The sequence below is a fragment of the Periplaneta americana genome, chromosome 11 (assembly GCF_040183065.1).
Source record: "Periplaneta americana isolate PAMFEO1 chromosome 11, P.americana_PAMFEO1_priV1, whole genome shotgun sequence".
NCBI lineage: Eukaryota > Metazoa > Arthropoda > Insecta > Blattodea > Blattidae > Periplaneta > Periplaneta americana.
Window position 1 is genome coordinate 1,090,500 of NC_091127.1, and position 24,607 is coordinate 1,115,106.

At 32.6% G+C, this 24,607-nt stretch overlaps 1 protein-coding gene across 1 annotated transcript in view; it reads left to right on the forward strand.

Moving 5' to 3' along the window:
• The window catches only part of LOC138708709 (CUE domain-containing protein 1), a 42,776-nt gene extending 18,191 nt beyond the window's left edge, over window positions 1–24,585 (forward strand). The window contains exon 7 of the mRNA XM_069838814.1: window positions 187–24,585. The gene's annotated coding sequence lies outside the window, so the exon portion shown is untranslated. The remainder of the gene's footprint in view (window positions 1–186) is intronic.
• Window positions 24,586–24,607: the final 22 nt, after the last annotated feature.

Sequence of the window (24,607 nt, forward strand, 5' to 3'; positions counted from 1 at the left end):
TCTGCATTTAATTTCCTCTCGAGTGTAATTTATACTTGTTACTGTTGCTCCAAGGTACTTGAATTTTTTCAAAGGATAAATTTCCATTTCTTGTTTTTAAACTATTTTCAAAAACTTGTGTAATTTTCTCCTTCTCTTAAGAATTCTTTTGTTACGAAATATCACGTTATCTGTTCTTAATTTCAGATGATCTGGCTGTTTCTTCATAATATTCTCAAAGTGAACTTACCTTCTTTCACCACATAGTTTCTCGGACACATTCAGTATGGATCTGTACATATGAATCATTGATAGTATAATACACTCAAGGAAGTTTTATTCAGGGAGTGGGTGGCAAGGTTGGAAATTGTCTGTATTTCTCATCTTTGCGTGTTTCAAGAACCTTGATGAAGAATACTTTATTTAATTCACTGAAATGTTTACAATGATGTGCTTCATTAATCTCAGAATGGTTTGCTGGTAAGTGCCAACTTCTATATCTCCTGTTTTTATACTAGCTTAGCTTAGTTACATGACATCCTTCGTGTCCCTGTTTCAATCTGAATGTGATGAGATTGATTGCGCTGTTTCATGGCGGCTTGAAAGTGTTTGTCACCAACTCTCTGATGATCTCAATTTACATAATCCCTCAAGTTTTTGTCTAATACTTGCAGGTGATAAGAACATGACTTTTGGATACAATTTTGATATGAGCTTCCTGTGTCGCCATTATAACAAAAGCCTTCATGTAAATTAAGGCTGGCTATGTTCTCTATGCCAAGAATCGCATGCATTCTACTTTTCTGTTTGTTACAGCAGATTCAAAAGGAACATCCATACTATTCATGATCTTTATTGTTGTAGTACTTAGCTATGTGATGGGTGAGCGCCACCGTTTGAACACTGAAAGTCTAGCCGGTTGCTGGCACACAGGACATGCCATTTGTCATGATGGGCTAACACCAGAAGCGTATATTTTAGTCATTAATCTTACAAGTCTGTACTTAGGAACTATAAGAATATCATAGCTCTGTGTAAGAGAAGAGATTAGCCTTATCTGCTCTAGTGAAACAAGATCTGGATTATAATGCTTCTTTCTATCACACCACTCCATGTTTTTCATATTTAGCTGCGTAAGCTATGGATTAAGAACTAATGTGAATATGCTATGAATGCCCATAATTTATTTGAAATAGATCGTTTGTAAAATATATTTATATTGCAATGAATGACTCATTCTCTAAGGTTTGTGAAAGTATTTGAGAAGCATAGCTGATGGATGAACCTATAGTGCCATGTTGTGCGGTAATCTTCATCCAATATTCAAAATAGATTTGTATTGTGGAATTCGTATATAAACTATTTAGCTATTTCAATCACTCTTGGTACCTGTCCTACACAGCTAAAACTTTAGTTCATTTTTTACTCAGAAGATTATTAATATTTTATGAAATATTTAATTTATTCTTTTTTGCAGCACATTTATCTCAAGTATGTCGGCTTGGTTGCCTAATATCGCTGAATGCAACAGTAAGACATTGATTATATAAATTAAAACTTGGTAGATTTGCAAAGAATGAAATCAGTAATATTATTGTTACTTGATGTCGCATACTTTTTGGTTATAGGCCTATTTTCAAAGGTAATGACATCGCAGTAACTTCTCTGGCAAATAAAACGTTTTGTAGACTTTCGCAGTGTAAGATTGTGATCACTGTCATGGCGTATTTGGCCTTTGTTTTCACTTGGATTAACTAATATACTGTAATCACTGTGCTACTGAACTTGCAATATTTCAATGGCCTCATAACGAGAATAATGTAGGTACCTGTTGGTATCAATGATTAGCAGAGACTGTTTTGTGCCACTTATCATTTAAAGCGTTCATGTTTTTGTGAATTCACAGTGAAATATCTTGAACTGAAACAAGAGATTTCACATGTTTATATGTAAGTACATTTTACAGTAAGGAGACGTAGTTTTAATGTCCTATTTGATACTCATATGTTGAGCTACTGATTTTATATCATCATCATTTGCTCTCTGTTGGGATGAAATCTGTTCAAATTACGTGTACAGAGTCGATAGGCATATCACATGGATGTTAACGATAATAGAATTTTTAAATAGGTATGTAGCCATTTGCTGGAAAATTGAGATCTGAATACTGGTACATTTCAAAATATAATTGTTTCTGAGAGTTGATCGTCAAATATTTTGTGATGGTTGAATGTTCATACAGAGTGCAATGCTAGTCTGATGAGAGATTACTTTTATTTATTGTGTTTTTATTATGAAGTTGATATTTTGAACATAGACAACAGATTTTCGGATATACTATATTCATTTATTTTATATTGTGTTTAAGTAATGGATTGTGATGTAAGATATTGTTAAAAGTTTGTATAAATATATATACCTATATACTCCTCATTTTTAATGTGTCCTAGATTATCATCAGTATATCTCTAAAATTTGTTATTGAATGTTTCAGCAGGAAATCTGAGGGCATGAAATGTCGAACATTATAGGGTAAATACGTTTGTCTTCATTGTGCGTTTTAACCTAGTATGCTTGCTTACATTTTATTTAATTAAGATCAGTCTACATTTTAATCTTTAATTTGTTTATTTTATGTTCTCATATGTCTAGTGACAGAACATTACTCTACTTGCCATCAAAATCTCGTGAAGCTTCCATTGACTAGATTTGTATTCATTGTCTTCACACATCACAGTTAATCCTTCTGTTTTAACAGTCAAATTATAAACTTACAGTAAGGCTGAAATACATTAAAATGTTGCATTCTTTTCTTCCGAGCTAAATTATTACATGCTCTTACTTATGATTATGACTGACGAATGTAATATACTTCAGGTAAGCATACGGTGAGGTGTGTAATTCAAGTTCATAGTTGTCGTAGATTATACATACTCCAGCATAATTGGAACAGGTAATGGAAATGATCGTCCACTGCCTTCTGGATCGCATTCTGCCTGTGCAGTCAAAGTTATTTTGCCATTAGCTGGCAGGCAGTGCTCACTGCTGTTAACATCACCAGTATATGCAAAGTCACTACCTGCCACCTAGCGTTTACTCACACATGAACGTCGATTGGGCATGCAGCCATAGGATGTGATCCAGCAGGCAGTGCGATTGTCATTAATGATAATTGAGTTCTACTTAAAATGAAGTAAAAAGCTTTGTGTGGAAGATATTGCTAGTCCTGACAAGGAACTTTGCACCTTTGAAGTATTAAATTGTTTTCTGTTTGTTCTATAAATATTAACTACTGTTAAAAGTGAAAACATGCATAAGCTTATGTATCAAAACAATGGTATGCTGGGCTTTTAAATTCCCTTAGTTATTTCATTGCGGACAGAAAATTTCTGTTAACAACCATATTATAAATCACACACAGAATATTTCCTCTAGGAAATAAAATTCACTCTTCCATTTCATAATATAAAGGATGAGATACAATAAACAATTGTCTTTCATAGTTGAATGACTTGCAAGAAACAGGTGACCATAACATACAGAACATTTTGACAACATAAAAGGCAAACTTTATGGTGTTTAAAGTACGTACATGAAATTAGTGAACAAGGCGCACCATCAGCTTAACAGCTAGACCATGGCTTTCCATGCTGGTAATCTGGGTTCGAATCGTGACAAGTCCAACTGGAATTTGTGGTGGGCAAAAACTGTGCTTGGTGATAGGTTTTTGTGTGGCACTCCTGTTTTCTCTACTAACATTCCACCATTGCTCCATTAATTATCTTGTACAGTGCTATGTGGTTCACCTTCCACTGTGCACCTAGGACAATCTACAGGTGGCTAAAAGAACTACAGCTTTGGTGCGTTGCCCACAGATGGGGCGTTTGGGCCCATCATTACATTTGCTTTGTGTTCTGTGCAGATTATAATGAAACCGCAGAGCTGATATTAGATTATAATAGCGTCAGTTGGTTTTGAAAATATCATATTTTATATGAAAATTCTTCATCAATTTTTTGTTTAATTTCGAGAGTGAAAATCAATTTTTAATTTGAATGACTAATGACATTAATAACATAAGGTTCGTTCAGTAACTTAATTTAGGATTATGCCTGGTAAATTGTCGTGCTGCTGCTATAAATCTGGACAACAACAGAATACCAAAGGCAATCCTGAATTGTAATCCAACATGAACAAGGTCGTGAGGACGTCCAAAGAAAAGGTGAAAACAAAACTTTGGTACACCGTAACAGTTCTTCAGACAACTACAACCTATGAGGATGATGATAATTCTGAACCCAAAAATACGGACATTTTTGTTTCCCATAAATATAGCTATTGAATAATTTCAAGTTTCAAATGAGCTTTACCTGATAGGTAGATTTGCGTAATATGGCTATTATTTGCATTAAAGAATACTACTACAAGTACAAAAAATAACAGCGAAATTGAATATATCATGTTAACATTAATAGCCTGACAGTTCATGCACACACAGTATCAGTTATGTCATTCATCATACTTCTGGGAAAAATGTACTTACTTTAGGAAAATTGTTTTCTTTGATGAAGACATAAAAATTCTTGCATGAAAACTGTGAATTGACTTCAATTTGAACCAATGCATTTATCTCATTTACTTGAAGTATTCCTTGCAGGTGTCCAAATGATTTCTGTCAAAGAAAACACTGTTTCCACACTTGCAGTATGTTACTGGGAGACAGTATTCTGCACAAATTCCAAAACTTTCTCAAAATTGAAATAACTGCTGAAGCTTTCCTGGCGACGTGATAATTCGAAATTTTCTCGGGCTTTCAGCCAGGTCATGAGTTGGTGATCCACCGACATTTCGAGGATGTTCATCTTCCTCATCTTCAGGGTTAAACTCATAACCTGGCTGGAAGCCCGAGAAAATTTCAAATTTCTCAAAATTGTTAAATTTTGTTTCACTTTCTTTCAGTTCGTTGAAAACTTCAACCCAGAGAGTTACACCTTTGAGTTCTGTTTTCCAGTCTGTCTTCTCCTTTCTCCTTCACCAGATTTCGTTTATTTTTTAAGCACAAGATTGACGAGCTCGACCTCATCTAAAAGTTTGTCAATGTTGAAGGCAGCATTAGGATAGAAACGAGTGAATTTATAAATTCGGCTGATTCCATGTTACTGCTGCAGTGTAATTCAGTCAGGAAACTTTTTAGCACCTCCAAACTCCCTTCCATAGTTCGAGATATGAAGTTCAGAATATTTTTTCCAAAATCCTCCACTTTCGTTGCACATTTAGGAATCAACATCATCAAATTCTGTTTAACTGTCTCGCTCGGGAATGAATTTATATTTTCTTCTGGAAGTGAGCCTCGTAGTGCTGATGCATATATAAAACCAATGTACAGTACAAACCAGTGCCTATTGTCATTGGTTACTTTGTAGTAGGATGTGGAACTAATTACTGATCTCCTTTCCTAGCCCGATCCAGAAAATATGGACATTTCGTCACTTTTTTACTTGTACGATACGGATACAGACATGAGTCTTAAAAGACAAATTGAAAACGGGACCATTTTTGCAAAACTTGCTAACTGAAAAAAAAACTAAATTTTGCAGGAGAGACAAAACAATGTAGACCTAGTAAGCAAGTTTTGCTGTAGCTCTTACTTATAGCAGAAAGCAAGTTTTGAAAAAACGATCACACTTTGACACACTACAATGAAGAAATAATCCAATTTTACAAAGACGCCTTTAACATCATGTAGAGGCCTGCCTTATGTTAACGAATCCATCAAAATCTCAATTTTGCAAATTTTGCAGTTAGCAAGTTCTGCAAAAACGGTCCTCAATTGTTCGTATAAAATATAGATATATGATAACCCTAGCTACATTATATGGAACACGCTACTGGGAATAAAAAGCTGAAATTATATTGTGAATTGTATTAGTAACAGATGGCTACCAGAGAAGAAAGAAAATACGTCCGAACTTCAGAATTGTTTTCACATTATTAATTAATTATTCTGGAAAGTAAATTTCTTGAAACACATTTGGATGCACATTTATATTTTCGTGAGTCTTAACCTCATTGACGAAATTATCACATCTTTTATAGAGGTCAAATGACTTTATTGTCAAATGCCTGGCATTAGAAAACAATAACTTTGAAACACATTTGACACTGCTTAATGCTTATAAATTACTTTCGTGATTATTATGTTATGCATAGCAATTTAATTACATTAATATTTTTAAATGAATTTACATTATTTCTTGCTCAAAGATGGAAATTGCTCATAATTACATATATTACATTGAATTTTCATTGAAGCATAATTTCACAGAAATTAAAATAAGTAGAATAATAATCACGTATAAGACCATAATTCATTGCGATTTTTTAGGAAAAACTGGCAACTTAATTACAAGAATCTCGTAGTCCAACTGAATGTTAAAACAAAAAAAAATTCTGTAACATATCCTCACAAGCAAACAAGTGAGTGTTGAAATACATCGTGGTTAATTTTTGTAATTAAGTCCGTTGATTATGGTGAATATAATTGTAATGGAAGAAGAGGGGAAGAATGTTAATATATAGTAGAACATTATTATTTAGAAAATGCTGATAATCCACAGCTTGTATTTCTGATAACTCGCTTTCCTTCTCCATTGGTTTACTTGAAGTCTTATAACTCACTTTTGAAGAATGGATTTCTGGAGCTCTGTTCACAACAGAACAAAATAATGGGAAATGTTGGCATAGTGTTAATACAAATATTGCTAAATTGTCATATTCTCAGAATTGTCTCATTAAAGGGAAGATTTTTGTAGGGAATAGTATTTTTTTAAATTTAGTAATTTAAAATATTGCAGCTTTGATATGCTGGCAATCACGAACTCTACTGAGGGCTTACTCTTTGACTTGACGTTCTTGAGGTATTGCAGATGTCATGTTTGTTTAACCTTTAAGAGCGGAGCAGACAGTATTACAGTCAAGATGTCATATAATATGTTATAAATTGTGTATTATTTATAAAGTAAGTTGATTTTATGCATCATTAAGGACATTACGCATGATTAAAATAGTTTTAAATTTTTTTATATTGTAATTTTTTTTCTTAAAAAGGAGCAAAATCATTTTGACTGCAGTCAATTGAAACCCCGTCATCTTCCCTGCATACCATTACACCGATTGTTTTACATGGGCTCTCCCCATCCTTTATTATAGGCTCAAATGACTGCAGTAGCCGGGATGTGAACCTGTGATCTTAGGCACATATGTGCCTTAAACTGCTCGGCTAATGAACCCAACATGAATTTACCCGATTATGCAACTATACAAACTCGTGGTTAAGAGTTACAAATTTGCATGCAATAGCGGTGTAAGACATACAGCGTTCAGAGGTTAAAGAAAATATTTTTAAAATAAAAGTATTATCACAGTCTAGTATATACAGTCACGAAGCTCAATACGTAGTAAATATGCATCCATAGATAGTTGCTAACCACTAGGATCGCTAATATCGCCTCATTACAGACAATGCGAAATAGTACCTGCACAGTCTATTGTTCATAGCACCCTCACAACTCAAGCTTTGTGACTGTATATACTAGACTGTAGTATTACTTCGGATCGAACCTCAAACTTATAATCCTTGGTAATATTATTAGCTTACTCCAACTCGTAACTTCATTATTCGTATGTTATGTCGTGTTTGAATAAATGTTAAATCTTTTGTATGAAAAAATAATTGATGGGATTTTTATAATTTGTCACATTCTTCTGATTTTAGTGAAATTGAAACAAGTGTTGTATATGAGTATAACTTATTATATGATACAGTTTTGCAGTGGAATGAATAGTGAAGATTAAATTTGAAATTCAGGCTGCCCCTGAAAATGAAAATAAGAAAACTACTATACCGGTACTCAGTTTATTTTTCGAACAAAATTGGCAATTTTGTCTGTTTTGAGTGTACTATGTCTGAAGAAAATTTGAATACCGTATATTAAAATATACATTTTCCATTAGGGAAATAAGTAAAGTCAAGGTTAGTATTAAAAAAATTGTATTTTATGTAAACTGGAATGAACTTGGAAAATTTTAATATTTAATTGTTGATTTTATGAGTATTACCAAACTTTTTACTATCTATAACCGTTGTAAAATAAATTTATTTCAGGTTCCTGCTGTGGCATCATTTAACTGTAGATATTATTTTTAATCAGCTTATTCCTTGCAGCAATCATTACAGTGTTGAGTTGAGATGGAGGCCATTACTTCATTTTATTTAGAAATAACTCATGTAACACTCATTGCTTCAGGAGAAACATAATGAGATGACTTGTAATGAATGTATGCTAAAATTAACCCAGCTATAGACAAAAATTTAAAAGAATTACCTAACATGTTTTATTCAGTTTTTTCTACATGTTTTACATAAAATAGCAATCTCTGCTCTCCCATAAGAGAGATTGAAATATTGGCAAGTAATGCAGCCTTTATATTCCTACCCTTCACCCTCCCCCTGCAAGAACATTAATGGGGAGCAAATTAAAATTTTAATTTGATTTTGGCCTAAAACATCCCCAAAAAGTTTTTTATTATTATTATTATTATTATTATTATTATTATTATTATTATTATTCTTATTATTATTATTATTATCGTCATCGTTGTCATCTTCATGTGAGAAGTAGTAGAATCAATGCACATTTCTGCAGCCATTATTTTCGAGACAAATGATTTTATTGTAGTAAGCGCCTGATACATCTGTGGGTTAAGGCTTTCTTAAGGTTATCTAAGATTACAGTTCTCTACTGGCTGAATTCTGCAAATGAATTGCAGTGATACACCACTTACGTTAGTGTGGTAAGAATGTTTTAAATTTAGAATTAAATATTTCATAGTTGTTTTGTGCTTATTAAATTATGGTTAATAGTGTAGAAAAATTACATTCACATAATTTGAAATGGTTGTAAAATGATGTTATAAAGTTTTTAATTTTCATTTAAATACAACTAAGGTAAGATTTCTAATATTTTAATAATTCTGTTTCGTAATTTCAGTGCCCGTGTTATTTAAATATAAAATTTAAATGCAGTTGAGTATTTGCATGATATATCTTTGTCCTAGTTATTGTTCGAAAATTTATATGCTTGGAGTGTATGTTTGTATGTATGTATATATTTGTCATCAACTGCTCTGTCTTTGGTGCCACTGCCACAGTTATTTACACTATCCTTTACATTTTTTTTTTTTTTTTTTTTTTTTTTTTTTTTTTTTTTTTTTTTGTTAGCTTGAATTGATTAGGTTGCCGATATTTTAAATCCAAGACTTGGACAGCTATCAATGTGATGATACTATTACCTTATATTTAAACACTTCATCGCAAGTTTTATGCATTACACTCTTCCTTAGAATTAATATTACTATTTAACTTCTTTACATTATCATTTTGAGATTTTTTGACAGCAGACTGAATGATAAAAGCTTCTCAACCGAATAATAACAGGCATTTCCCATATTTATTCTGCGTTTAATTTCCTTCCGAGTATGATTTATATTTGTTGCTGTTGCTCTCAGGTATTTGAATTTTCCAAAATTCCCATTTTATGTTGTTGTTTGTTGTTTTCTAATGCCAGGCGTTTGACAATAAAGTCAATGCTAATGTACTAAAAGCTTCAAATATATTGCATTAGATACTTCAATACCTAACAGCAATGTGCTATCACTACAAGGATTTTACTTATTTTCTTAAAGATTAGTAATTAGTGTTATCAGAATTAACTTTCGGCAAGTGAATATATTAAAATGATTGGAAAGGTAATTTATTGCGAAGATGCCAACAGACTGATTATGTAGTCAGGGAAAACTTTTCTTTTGAAGTGTTTGCTGTTAATGTGAACTGAATAACTAGTCATTCATTCTTATATGGATGCTGTTCTTGACTTGGTGATCTGATGCTGTACAATTTGACCACTTTATGCTTTGATGATAACGATGAGGAGAAGAATACAACTGCAATGATGATGACAAAGATGACAATAATGATGGTGAAACTGATGAGTATGGTGGTGATGGTAGCAGTAGTGATTCTACTGCTGTTGATTGAATAGTATATTACTATTATTATTATTATTATTATTATTATTATTATTATTATTTATTAGGAATATTCCATTATACAATGGTTCTCCTTGAACCCAAACCAATCTGCTGTTGCCAAATGTCCCTGTGGATAGCATCATTACTTAGTCCTTTTCTTGCATGGTCCGTCAAACTCCTCCAACCAACATTCCCTGGTCTACCCCTTCCTCTTGTCTCTTCCACTGTACAAATCAGTTCTTCCATGGTATTCTGTTCTCAGTCATCCGTTTTAAATGTCAAATGTCTATAGCAAGTCAGATGTTTTCCTTCATTTGTCTCTAAAATATTTCTGTCTACCTGCTGATTCTATTACAGTTCGGATTTGATCTTTTCTTGTAATTCTTGCTGATGTCCTCCCAAAGTCCATTAATCTCTCGGCTTGCAGTCTGTTTCTGCCCTATATAATAAAGTACTTTGTAGTAGTGTTTAAATATTAATTTTTGACAGTGGTGGAAAATATTCGTACTCCATAAAATTGAATTTAACATTCCAATAATTCTCCTATTATCAATTTAATCTTGTTTCAATTTCTGAATTTGTTGTTACGTTTTTCTCCAAAATTGAACCAAGATATTTAAAACTCAACATTTAAATTTTTTTCTGTGTCACATATTAAGTGTTCATCCATACCTAATATCAGACATTCAGTTTTCTGGAAATTTATCTGTAATAGCCATTTCCCATATTCTGCAATCAGTTTTCTTGTCATGTAAGATACATTATCTGTATCCTCTGCGATCACTGCCTGATCACCTGCAAATAATAGATGGTGTAAATAATAATCTTGTTCAATTTGCAGTCCTAAATGGCAGCAATTTCTAGACCAATTTGTAAGGCAGTTATCATATTATTATCATCATCATCATCGTCATCATCATATACATTTGTAGTTACATGCTACAAGATTGTGACATTATGACTCCCGTGGAGTTGATGTTTTATTGTTTGTCCTATGTTGATTGTACATGTCTTCATGATTTAAACTTTTTATATAATGCAGTATAACAAAACATTAATTTTGGAGGCTTGTATATATTTAGCAGGACCAGTATAGTCTGATGAACATAACATTTATGTAAGTAAGTGTTAAATACGTTCAGTTATTAGTCTATCTATTAACAATGAAGTAATTCCGTGAAGTGTATTAATTATGTTGTAACATTAGACGGACCATGATCAGTTTGAGTGTTAATACACAAAGTCAAACTATAATAATTTATTTTTAAAATGTGTCTCAAGAGTAGACTATGCTTCGAACACAAATAAAGGGAAAAGATAATATGTTATGACAGATAGATAATACAAAAGCATGAAGTTAAGATAAGAAATAAAATGGCTTCAATTCCTCTCAAATATCATGAATGATCATACACGAGCTTTCCATAAATAAATTGTTTAGGAGTTTGCTCAAGTCCGCAGTATTGAAATCCTAGTGATTTAATCCCATATAGTATGATTGACTACATATACTTGATTGGAACTTGGATGTTTTAATTCAGAACGAACATTGGTATGATCAAGTTGTCTTATTTAAATAGCATGTTTCCCATTTTATAGTAGTGCAGTGCTAACCAAGCAGTTTCATTAATGCGAAACCATAACATCCGAAAGTTCTCATATTTTGTTCACGTCTTCCCTTGTATCTTTCGTGCCCTTCCCGTCATTTCTGTCTTTTCCATTTAAAATTATGTTCTCGCTAGGAAAACTCTGCGTACTTGTCCAATTGCTTCAATTTTTATTTTCAATTGGAATGGGATTAAACCATGTTATGTATGTTTCTGTTTCCAGATTTTGTATAAAACTCGCTCATATTATTATTATTATTATTATTATTATTATTATTACTATTATTATTATTATTATTATTATTATTATTATTACTATTATTATTATTATTATTATTATTATTATTATTATTATTATTATTATTCATTTCTTCTTATTTATGGAGTGTTTGACATCATAATGTGAAGCACTTTGTTCCATTTTATTTGATTAGCATGCCAGCAATCACAAATGGAAGTTCGGATGTTGAGGAGCTGCTGACTTCTCTGTATTTTCTCTGTCTGTCTTCACAGATTATATTTCTTAGATACGAATTCAACCAAGCATTAAAAAGAATCGTTCTGTGGTGGTTGTAGTTGCAGGCAACGTGCAAAACATTGTACATTGGGAAATATGTGTTCATAGCAATTTAGAGTTTTTGTAGCATTATTTGGGGTATGTTTTCATTTGAAACTCATGTGCCATAGCTTAAATTAAACTATATTATGTTTGAACCACAGTGAAAAGATAAAAATCACTTCCATCTGGGGAGGGTCTTCAGTCCATCAGTTCCCCCTCTCTCGTGACTACATCATTGTTTAGATATATATGTCCTCATTTATTTTACGTTTCTGAGCTAGGACACTCATCTTTAATTGATTTCAGAAAAATGTTCACTTGAATATCATCTCACTCATTTTAAGTCCCAACTCCAGAGTTTAAAACAGGAAAAAAAATTGTCAGTAATTTGTGTATCTTCATAATAATTGTTTGTCCTAAGAGAGATGGGCCACGAAATTACATCGCCATCCATAAAACAATTTTGGCATTTTCTCAGTTTTAAGGGGAGGCAGAATATTTCAAAATCCACAAAATTTATCCGATTTGTTTGAAATTGATCATGGATACTAAGTATGTTATTTGTAATGGACATACCAAGTTTCAATAGTTCTGTAAATATTAATAACTTTATTAAACTTTATATCGTTTGATATAAAATGCTCCATGCACCATATTGTAAGAAATTTTCAACATTTCTTTTTATTTATATGTTCAGAGAAGGTATATAAATAATGATAAGTATTAGTTTATTATGGAAATAATATAGTAATACAGTTATCTTGGTTTTAATTTCATACTTTTAAGGGCACAAAATCAAAAACTAACATCGGAATATCAAAATAAAGATAATAAAAATTAAAAAAAAAAAAAAAAAAACAAATTTTCATTTTTTCTTCAGTTTTGTTCGAAAATTTCACCTCTGCCTCCCCTTAAGCATTCATTTCCCGCAAATAAAGTCTTGAGGTTTGCTCGTCATCATGGGCTTCTTTTAGAGCTGCATTTCAACTCCCAGTAAAGGTGGGGTGTGATAGGTTTGTCACTGTCAGAGCTCGGAAAAATTGATATCTCAGAACGATATGTGATTAATAGCGATGGCAACTGATATACATATATACGACAGCTGCAGAGTCCAGATAGGAGGTTAACTTGAAGGACAACATATCTGGGATCTAATTAATTGTAGTTCCACTCTAGAGGTTAATGTTGATACTGAAGCTACACTGTACTTGCTGTATTCTTCCAGGAATGACTCATCTTTGTAAACATTCTTGGGCGAATATATGCGCCCACACACCGCAGTAACACAGATCAAAGTGTGTTTTGTTTCTAGTATACTCGCCATGCTAATCACCTTTGTGGATATGAGACGTGGCGCTGGTATGTCAGTCAAATTCGAGGAAGAGCTGTTCGCTCATGATAGGGAACATTGAAATGTTTTGATAGTTTATAGTCCATATTACTAAAGGCGATTAATTTAGAAGAATTTAGCAATTTAACATTCATTACTGATGTCTATAAAATCTCTACAATGGAAAGTTATGGAATATATGAAGGAGAAGACGTAAGACATCACTGGCCACCAGTTACAAGTAATGGTTTGGGTCTCAAAACTAAGATTTGTGTTCAGTTCATTATGGACTGTGCTGTGCTGTTTCGTTGTAATGGTCAGATTCATTCCGGTTTTGTTCCGATATACATACCCCTTGCAAAGAACAGTTATATTCCTTAATTTTATAAAATGACCACGAATTGAAGACTTGAAAAACCCAGACTAGCTGGGATTTGTAGTAGGCCTAACAAGAAACTTCTACATTACGACGACTGATGATATTACCCTTGGAATGTGGCATGTATTGCCATCATCTTTAATGAATGACTGTAAATTCCAGGGTGTTACAACATTCGCAATTGCCAAGCATCATCTGAATACAAAACTCACACTATGACAAAATTGCTATTACTAGGGTCACTTAGTCATGGCAACTATTTCTTTCTGCAGAATCCCAGACCGCAATCCACATTTTTCAATGTGCAACAATGACATTGAGATGTATGGTATTTAACCTATTTATGCTGCTAGATGGTGTAGATATTCAAGGACTGAAGAGGAAGGGATGCGCGAAAGTCAGTTGGTTTTCAGTCATTGTCAAGTACGGATGTCAGTCGGCTAGAACAACAAGCGTACTCACATAGTACAAATAGCAGAGCTTCGCGGTCAAAACGCGAGGACATGTCATGCACAACTCGTAGAAGCTGTTGGAGATCGTGCTCTCCCATACAGAAACATCCCAAGTTGTTGAACAATGCATTCATCCTTCGCGATAATGCAACAGTCCATACAGCAGACATTGTTAAGACCCGTTTATGGTGCTGGAGATGGGAAGTACTAGACCATCCCTCCTACTCGCTTGATCTGTCACCATGCTATTTCGATTTGATACCGAAATTGAACACTCCATAGCATGGGAGATACTTCCCTACACAAGAAGACGAGATTACCAGATTGGACAATGGAGCAGCTGATGGTATTTGTCGTCTTCCTCATCATTGGCGGTGAACAGTTGATTGCCTCTGTGATTACTTCGAATGTTCTTAATGTGTTAATGTGCGTGCAGATTATTGTGTTCATTATTACGGTAGATGAATTTTTTTATTTTTACTCTTCTCCATTGTCGACAATACTTCCTGAGTTACCATTGTAACAGACATTATTGGTAAAGTACATTGTGTATTTCATATGTATATTATGAAATATTTGTATATCAAAACATTTGCCTGCAAAAGAATAGTTGTCATGACTTAGTGACCCTCGTGATGGCAAAACGCTGTCACATCCACCTATAACTCCAAGGTCTTCACATCAGCCCTCATGCTGTTAAACTTCTCCCCTAACAGTGCTGTTGCAGCCTCCTCTACCCACCCTCAACATTTTAACCTAATAGGTGACGTCCATCTTTCAGTCTTGTTACCTTCAAAATTGCCGGAGTTCTTTCAATGAGACAGTGATCCATGAAGTGAGACAAGTCACCAACAGGCTTCAAGCTTACATAATTTTTTATCCACTGCAGAAGTTTGCACTGATGTACTTTTCAGTTGTGTTACACCCCAAATATTTCACATTTCCCCTAAAACTTGCACTTTAATCCTGAATGTATAACTTCTCCCAAAATGCCAAGAGCTTGCCAAAAATAAATTAATTGATTTTTAATGTTGTGCCTGATGTTGAACGAAATACTTTTTCACTGTATTAGATAGTGCTGCAGTACACATCATCACAATTTTTTTTAGTTAGCTATTTAACAGTGCTGTATCAACTACTAGGTTATTTAGCGTCAATGGGATTGGTGATAGCGAGATAGTATTTGGCGAGATGAGGCCGAGAATTCGCCATAGATTACCTGACATTCGCCTTACGGTTGGGAAAAACCTGTGAAAAACCCAACTAGGTAATTAGCCCAAGTGAGAATCGAACCCACATCCAAGTGCAAGGCAAGCGCCTTAACTGACTGAGCTACGCTGGTAGCTGTTACCAGCATTTATACAATTAGTGAAACATGGTAAAAGAGTTACATCTCAAACTATGTTATATTTATGTACCAGTACTATTTTCTTTTCAGAAAAATTGACGGCACATTTTGAGGAATGTGTACCGAAACTCTATGATAAGAATCTTATTATTTTAAGGACATTTGCCTTAATTTTTGTCGACTATAATTTTCTTTTCACTTAGTGTCTATAATTGATGTAGAAAATTTACGACGAAATTGTGAAATTAACATGAATTGTATCATTTTAAAATTTGAAATTAAGAGAATGTGAAATACTAATTCAAATTTCTTTACATCAACTGGAAATGAAGTTTAAGATCATTATTATTATTATTATTATTATTATTATTATTATTATTATTATTATTATTTTACGTACTGGTATATCGAAATTGCAATTTAAATTAATAATCGTTTCAGTTTTAACAGAATGCTTCAGAAATAATTGTTTTAAATGCTGTACGGAAATATATTAACAACACATAAAGGTAGCAATATAAATTGCAATCTAGATTATAGATCACACTTTTTAATGCATAAATTTAATGTTGATTTCCAAATATTCCCTAATAGGCACATGCTTAGAAAAATTTAAGCAGAGTTATTGAGTTTGTATTTTATTTTCGAATAGGTACACTTTTCTTTATAACCCATAGCGATTCCTCGTGGGCATACATTCTCCCCCCTTCCCAAGGAGGAAAGTTTTTCAGAATGTAACACAGATTATTACCATTAACTTCAACAGTTAGCCCTCTTTGTGAAGTAACTCATGGTTCTGATGTAGGATTCAAATTTCCTTATACCTAATCAGTAGGGCTAGGATTTTGATGACCTATAACTCATGTAAAAATGTCCTAAAAACAATGCATTTATGACCTAAATATCTTTCAAAAATGCCCTTAAAACTGCCCTAAAATTGATCTTACATAATTGGCTTAATAGGAAAAGAGGTTTTGTACTACTTAATATTTAGACTAGTAATTAAATTAAATTTTACATAATTTTTTCTTAGTACACTTTAATTATTTTACCTAATGTAGTTTTCATGTATGATCGTTCACCTCTGCGTCGGCATGTGGACGTGAGGTCAGCAGTTAGCTGGTCGGTCTTGGCCCTTCATGGGCTGTAGTGCCATGGATTTACTTTACTTTTAGTTTCCATGTAGTCTACCACAAGGCCACTCTTATCCGGAATTAGCAGGTATAGAGGAGTCTATATTGAAGGGGTGGTTGGACTGACCCATTACATGGGGTGTACTACGTTAAAATGGCAATATTTGTGTAGAAAAGCGATTAAAATATTATACAAAATAATGGGTATTAATGGACAAAATATGTAAAGAAAATATCAAAGGAAATAAACATTATTTGACATTAATAATGGGGATTTATGGCCAAAATTAAATGAAAATGCCTAAAAAATGACCGAATAAAACAAAAGATGCTCTTATGAGTTGAAACAGGCAGAAAATGCAAAAAAATGCCCAAACAAATATGTCTTAAAACACTCAGTTTATCACATAACATATAAATACTAAAGCAGCTATGTTTCTGGCTTACTAGAAAAAACATGCAATTACTAATCAGTTTGTACAAATATTCATACATTAGTACAGAAATTATGCCTACGAATTTCATAGTCTTCACTCAGGGCTATTGGCTATCGGTTTACTTTTGTGATTGAGAACATACAGCACGATTTTAGATCATTTGTTTATAACTTCATGAATGTAAATCCTGCATTCAGAATTCGTTGTAGTAATGTGAACACAATCGCTTGACAGAGTAAATGTTCTACAAACAAATGCATGAAGATTTCATAAGTGGTGGTAATTGCGATGTGTTATTAATAATTTAACATTTTGTGTACCACAAAACCACATAATTGATCTACATTAAAGTCAAAAAATATATTGTGTTCACAAATATTACATGAGAATGCAAAAATGAATACAGTATTTATCGTCAGAGGTTATAAGAAACTATAAAGTACGATGAAGAGAACATCAGATTATACTCTGGTGTAATGTGAGAAAACCTTTGAAGATGGCATTATGTGGCACAGACTCTACTACAGCCAGACTTCAGAAATTAGTATTATATTCTCTCTTGTACATTAGTAGCGAGCAAGAGAAATCTTTTCAGCACTGAACCAAGGCAAAGCTTTCGAATTAATACAGATGAAATCCTATAGTGTTCGTAGTATATAAACAAATAATGTGTCAGAGTTCACATCACGAGACAATATAAATATCCAAGTTCCTAATAATAAAGCATCATACTTATTCTGAATTATGATTAGTATCATTTTCAACCAGCATCTTTATATTCTAATATTTTCTTATCTTTTAGTTTTTAGTTTGCTTATAAAATAAAATATTCTTTGATGATAATACTTAATGCATATGTGATTCCTAATCTATCGGCTCCATAGTAAAACAATTTTTTTTTTTAATTTCAGAATAGTGTAATTATTTGTTTAAAAAATATATAAGGTGTTTCATATTATACCACAAAGCTCTCTTTTTATACGAAGAAAGATACGTGAATAAAAAAAGTAAAGTTGTATTTGAAAAGGTCAATGAGAGATCAGATATCTGCAACATTTTAAGTTAGCTTGAAACTTCCAGTTCTTCAAATCATGACAGAAATGAATACTTACTCTAGTGTTGATATAATACTAATCTGTTCTGTGAGGGGATGATGACATTCATATTCTAGGCTTAAAGGAGATTAAATGTACCCTAGCATAATGGAACTTACTAATTAGGCAGTAGCCGGACAGATGGAGTGAAAGAAACAATACTGTCTGTTTTTAATTTTGAATATCGATGTAGATATTTTGACTTCATATGATATTGTGTAACATGCATTTTTTCTGCACATCAAAATTGATGTTTTTAAAGTAACGCAATAGTAAGACAAATGAGGACCAAGTCCAGTACTGCATATCATGTAGATTAATCTCAGTAATTACTAACAATTAAATGCAATATTCATGCAGCTTTCAAATTTCAAATTTTATTTATGTGCAGTTACGTATTTATTAACAGATTTAAATAAGTTTTTCTCGTAAACTACAAATAAGGATTGTTCAATATTAACAGCAATTATGACAAGATAGGTTGTACTTTATTTATTTCATGCTCCTATCAGAAGAAACATAGAACATTTTTTTCTCAAGATTTTAACTCTGATTTATGCTGATATAGAAGAGTTTACAGGAATGTGCCATTGAAGTTCTTTCGTTGATTTATTTAATAGAAGAGAGATGTTAGATATTTACATCTTGCTGTGAAGGAAGAACAAACGATTAAGCTTCTGCGAAGTATTGGATGTTTCTCCTTTCACAGCACTGTTACACTGACCACAATGGAAGCTTGATGTCATAGAAAATAGATAGTTGCTATGAAGTGCTATTATAGGTTGTAAATTAGGTGGTGGTAACAATGAAAAGCAAAAGATTACCAAGTTGAGTAATATGGCAGTCATGAGTCTCATTCCACTTGTTGTATCTAGAACTGATGCATGTGTTTGTACTCGAAAGTATGAACAACCACTTCGTGCTCTACCTAACCTACCTGCTATTGTGCCATAGCTGTCCACCCTGTCCAGCCACAGCAGCTTCTTGGTCAGAGGCTTCCTGCAAGGTGTCGTGTTAGCTGGAACTAACACATTTACAGTCATGGAATTTAATACAGAATGAAATCATTGTAATTATTATAAATATCGAAGTGTCTACTTATGAATCTGAATTCATGACACACTGTTGTGCATGTGTGTGCACTGTATATAGGAAATACGACTGAAATTTTCGTAGTGTGTCTAGATGTAGAATCATATCTCTTTAATTGAATTGCACAGGTATCCTGTTAAAAGTTGCAATGTGATTTCATTACAGTGTTGAAACTTCTATTCAAAATTCTCTAAAATCTATTAAAATTATATGCATTCATTTTAGGAGATTTTTAAGTTATGTAGGCAGTAAGAGATAGTTTAATAACTCCTTGTGATAGTGTAAATACACAATGAAATTATTTAATTTTCATGTGAATATTATAATTATTGTTTACAATAGTAATTTTGTTCTGTAAAAATGTTTATTAACTTACCAGTTACATGAAAACAAAATATATCTAATATGCCTAAATTCTGTGTTTTGTGAAAACTCGTTAGTATGTGACTATTGTGTCGGGGGATTTCAGAATCAGCAGTTCTCATCTATCTAATGCAGGCTTGCCAGAAATAAGTTACTTACTTGTCTATATTTGACAATTGTAACACAAGAAACAATAGACTTACTCAGTTATAATTCACAAAGCAGTGGTTTGTAAAGAATCATTTATTAACATGATTTGTATACAGTATTTGAAAAAAATATAAATATTGCAGTAATTTAGAAACAACAAAAAACGAACACAGTATTCAATTTTTGTAGTAGGTACTGATTATTTCAAAGTAATACTTTCATTATTCGTCAAGCATTATTGGGACCATTGGTGCACAAATGTTAAAGAAAATATTTTACTCCAATTAGATGCAGTAGGACATTGTGAGGCTTTTACACTGAAATCATTTCCTTGCTGTATGTTAATATAAATTCGCATTAATGTTAATAAATTGGATATATTAAGGTTGATTTTAAATTTACATATAGTTTATTTGGAAAATGTTGGAAGTGTTACTGAAATGAGTTAAAAGCATAGTTCACAAGCTGTGAAGCGAGGACATTTTCTTTATGTCAGGTTTAAAGATTTATTAACGTAAGCATATTAACATGATATAGTGACGTGAAATGAAAAATTTGCCATTGTATATTTTTCCAGAAAATTTTTCCATCTTACAAATAACTGCTTTCTTCGCTCCCCTACAACCTCAAGAGCTTCACATGTATTCCTCACTCAATATTCTCATCACTTATCAGCTTATCAAATAAAAATAAAGCACCTAATCTTTGATGGCTGTGTTAGTACAGACTCCAAAACAATGCTATTGTCACGTTTGTTTTGCCATGAGAGTACTGATTAAGAAATAAGAGCTGGCAAATATCATATTTTGAGAACTTTACTAATCTGATGTAAATTCTCACAATGTTAAATGATTCCTGATTTCTCTTCTTCATTATATCTGTGGACTCCTCACTTTATTTTTCATAACACATTCACAGTCACAGCTCAGTGAGCACCCATACTGATCTTTGTTACTGAAACAAAAGCTGATCTTCTGCAGCAGGTACTGTACAGCCCTGTTGCGCTCCCCTCCAAGGCAATTCACTCCCTACAGGTAGGGGAATATGAACTGCACAGAGACAACTGCACAATGTGCAGGGCTTTGACGTGCCTGGACTAATGCATTAGCAGAACAGGAATGTTTTTATTCAAGAATTTATTTCAAAATGTGCAAGTACCAATACTTGTGAAAATTGCTGACGTAATCACTGCAGTACTGCTTTATCTGATGCAACATCTTAACAATACTTTGTTCCCATCATACATCTCTTTAGGAATATCTGAGTATACATAGATACATACATACAAATGAAGGTCTTTCATGTAAATACTGAGAAGCAGGAGAGAAAATAATTCTGTTGTTAAATCAAGAATATTAGATACCTACCTACACACACACACCACCCTTTTTAACTTAAAGAGTATTAAATATATATTGTAATTGTAATGAGTATGTTACAATTTTTCTATGAAGAGAAGTTAAATACTGTATGAAATGCAAAATTATTGTATGGCCATTCGGCTACAAATATCATTCACTGAACAGGAGTGATAAGTACAATAAGCCCCAGGCTGCATTGTAAGCCTTCATGTCCCTCCTTAAAAAGAAAAGAGAAAAAAAGTGTAAAATTTGGTTACATTATGTTTGTTTTAAAATGCAGCATCATATCTTGTGGGAAGCCTCAACTTGTAGAATACTCAGTAATAATAATAACAACATGTATTGTTAGCTAAGTGTCTTATATCAAATAGCTGGTGGTGATTTCTGTTCCCACTGTGATGCTCTTTAAAGGGATCAGAGGATCACCAGCAGGCGGTGGTACACCTGCTGAGTTCTGGTGATTGAAATGTCTTCTTTTGCCCGTAACAAGTGTTAAGTTCATCCTTAGGGATGTGAGGTCGTTGTATTTAATCATAACTTCAATTTATGGTAAGAAGTTATTTTTCTTTGTATACCCCTGATTTTGTTATGACTTTATATCCATATTAATTGAATATTTGTGTGTTATTTGATGAAATGCAGTTGTAACCGTAACTGGCAATATTGCGCTATCAATTACTGGAATATATTTAGAATTCTATGCATTGATTTTACTTCTATTTAAGATAACAAGATTCTGATACATTGATGTTGAACGTTATTGAGATAGCATTAGTATTAATATTATGAGGATTCATTTCTTGATTTTCTCCACTACTATATATCTTTCTCTCTCACTCTCTCTATATTTTTTTTTTTTTGTTACTACAGCCATAGTTGCGAAATCTGTATAATTTGTTGCATAAATATTATGTGATTTACTTTGTCATGATCTCTAACCTCGAAACATGGGGGCCGACTACAAGCCACTGAAATGAGGTACTTGAGAATAGAAACTGAAACCACAAGAGATAGAATAAGGAACCAAACGATAAGAGTAGGATTAGGGGCTAATCATAATAGAATCCTCTCAGTTGCGGTGGTTCGGACATGTAGCCAGAATGAATAAAGAAAGTATCCTGAAATGACCTGGCAAGGAAAACAGAAGGAAAGAAACTCAAAGGAAGGCTCGACAAACTTGGGAAGAAAGAATACAAGTTCTCGTGAGAGGAAGGAGAATTGAATGGAATGTAGCAATGGTAGTGGAAGGGATGGCACAGATAACGAAGTGTGCAGGATGAAGCCACTGATGTTATGGAAGTTGCTGGTATCACAGCAGACACATTTTTGTCATATATGGAAAATTGTGACGACTTTTCATTTACAGATATTGCTTTCTTAAGAAATTTTCGATATAAAGTCAGAAAATAAAGAACAATCTTCTAAAGAAAAAGAAAGTGACGGATTATTTTTGTTAAAGTAAAGTGTCTTACGATATTTTGTAAACCTTTTGTTTGTTTCTTGTTTTAAGATTCTACCCACTGCAGTACTGAATAATATTATAATGTTTCAAAATGTTTTGTTCAGTTTTACATTTTGCATTTAGTATTTATTGCTACGTAAAATACAAAATAAATACATGTTATTGACGTAGTGCACACCCATTTGAGCAAGCTCGTGTTCGGGGGCAGTGCCAATAAATCACTATTTTGTACTAAAGAACATAACAAAGATTCAATAAAATTACAAAACCAATACAGTTATTACAAAACAGGGATAATTACAGAGATAAAAGTAGAGAATGAAGTCAAAAACAGAACATAAGTTGGAATGAATAAATAGTATATTGAAATTAAGGAAACAGAAAAAAGGAAGAGAGACATGAATACTAACTAATTTCCTTTACTTTTCTTCTTACATTTATTAAAATCAAAATAACCTAGGTCGAGATTTATGATCAAAATAGAGTTGTATTTGATTTTGAAGTGTCCTATTTTTAGTAATTAAACCTTTCAGAGTAACCTTTGCTGCATTTGAAACAATAATAAAAAAATTTCGCGGATAATTCGCGATTTTCTATATTTTTCATAAGTTCGTGCATTAATTACCGCGAATTATCGGGTGTCGACTGTACCTACATCTCAGTGATATCTGTGACTATATTCCAATAAAAAAATATTTGGACAACAGGTAAGATCTCGACAGTTGCACTGAGTGAGCAACCAAACATAGGATTAATCTCAGTTGATTGTAGAGAAGTGAGAATGCGTGCCCAATATCAATGTATCAAGTATATTTCGCGGACAGTTAACAAAAAATAGTGTCATATTAAAAAAATAACATCATTGTGTTTTAAAGTAACTCATGATTGTGTAACCCTGTAACTATTACTGCAATTTATGTTACTGTTTCACTTCCATCCAGTTTGCTGTAGATATTTTAGAAGCACAGATACTCAACATTTTATATTCCGAAAAGAATTCATTCTGTAGGAAGAGATTTGATAGACTCTAATGTTTATAAGACATTTATTATTCCACTAAAATCTTACATTTCATCATTTTAATTTAATTGGTATATGTTACTGGATATGGTGAATCCTATAAAAGGCGATAATTGACTTATATTATTTTTTTAATGAGATGCCGTACTTGAAAATAGATTCCTATATGTTGTAGTTGCCACTTACCCTTTCATATAAGCAACAGAAGACAGTCTTGACGAAGTACAGAAATTTTACTCCTTACATTTTTATTTTTGTATTTGTACAGCAAATGCATGTTACAGTATATTTATTGCTTACCGGTATCTCACAAATTTTGAATTGATCCAATTTTTAACTCAAGCTACTGGTACCGATATTTACAGAAAACTAGAGCAAAGAAACTTATCACTTATCAGACTCAGCAGGAAAACAGTAAAAGTGGTTAAGGTGTGTTGTCATGCAACATGTCTTAATTCCTAGTTCATTTTATGCTACCAAATGGCCACCAAAGCTGACTTGGCTATAGCCAATGGAAATAAATACTTTGTATCTTATTGTATGTATGTAGAACAGATTATATTGCTATTATATATATATTTAGTAGTTAACTGTGTTACTGTTTTTGTTTTCGTTGTTACTATGTAAATAAATGTGCAATATCATACATTTATTGGTATTCACTGACAGCTTGGTAACCTAAAAGTGTATATATAGGATTGACATTTTATATAAACATAAGCATACAGTATCGAAGTTTTGTAATTGGAACA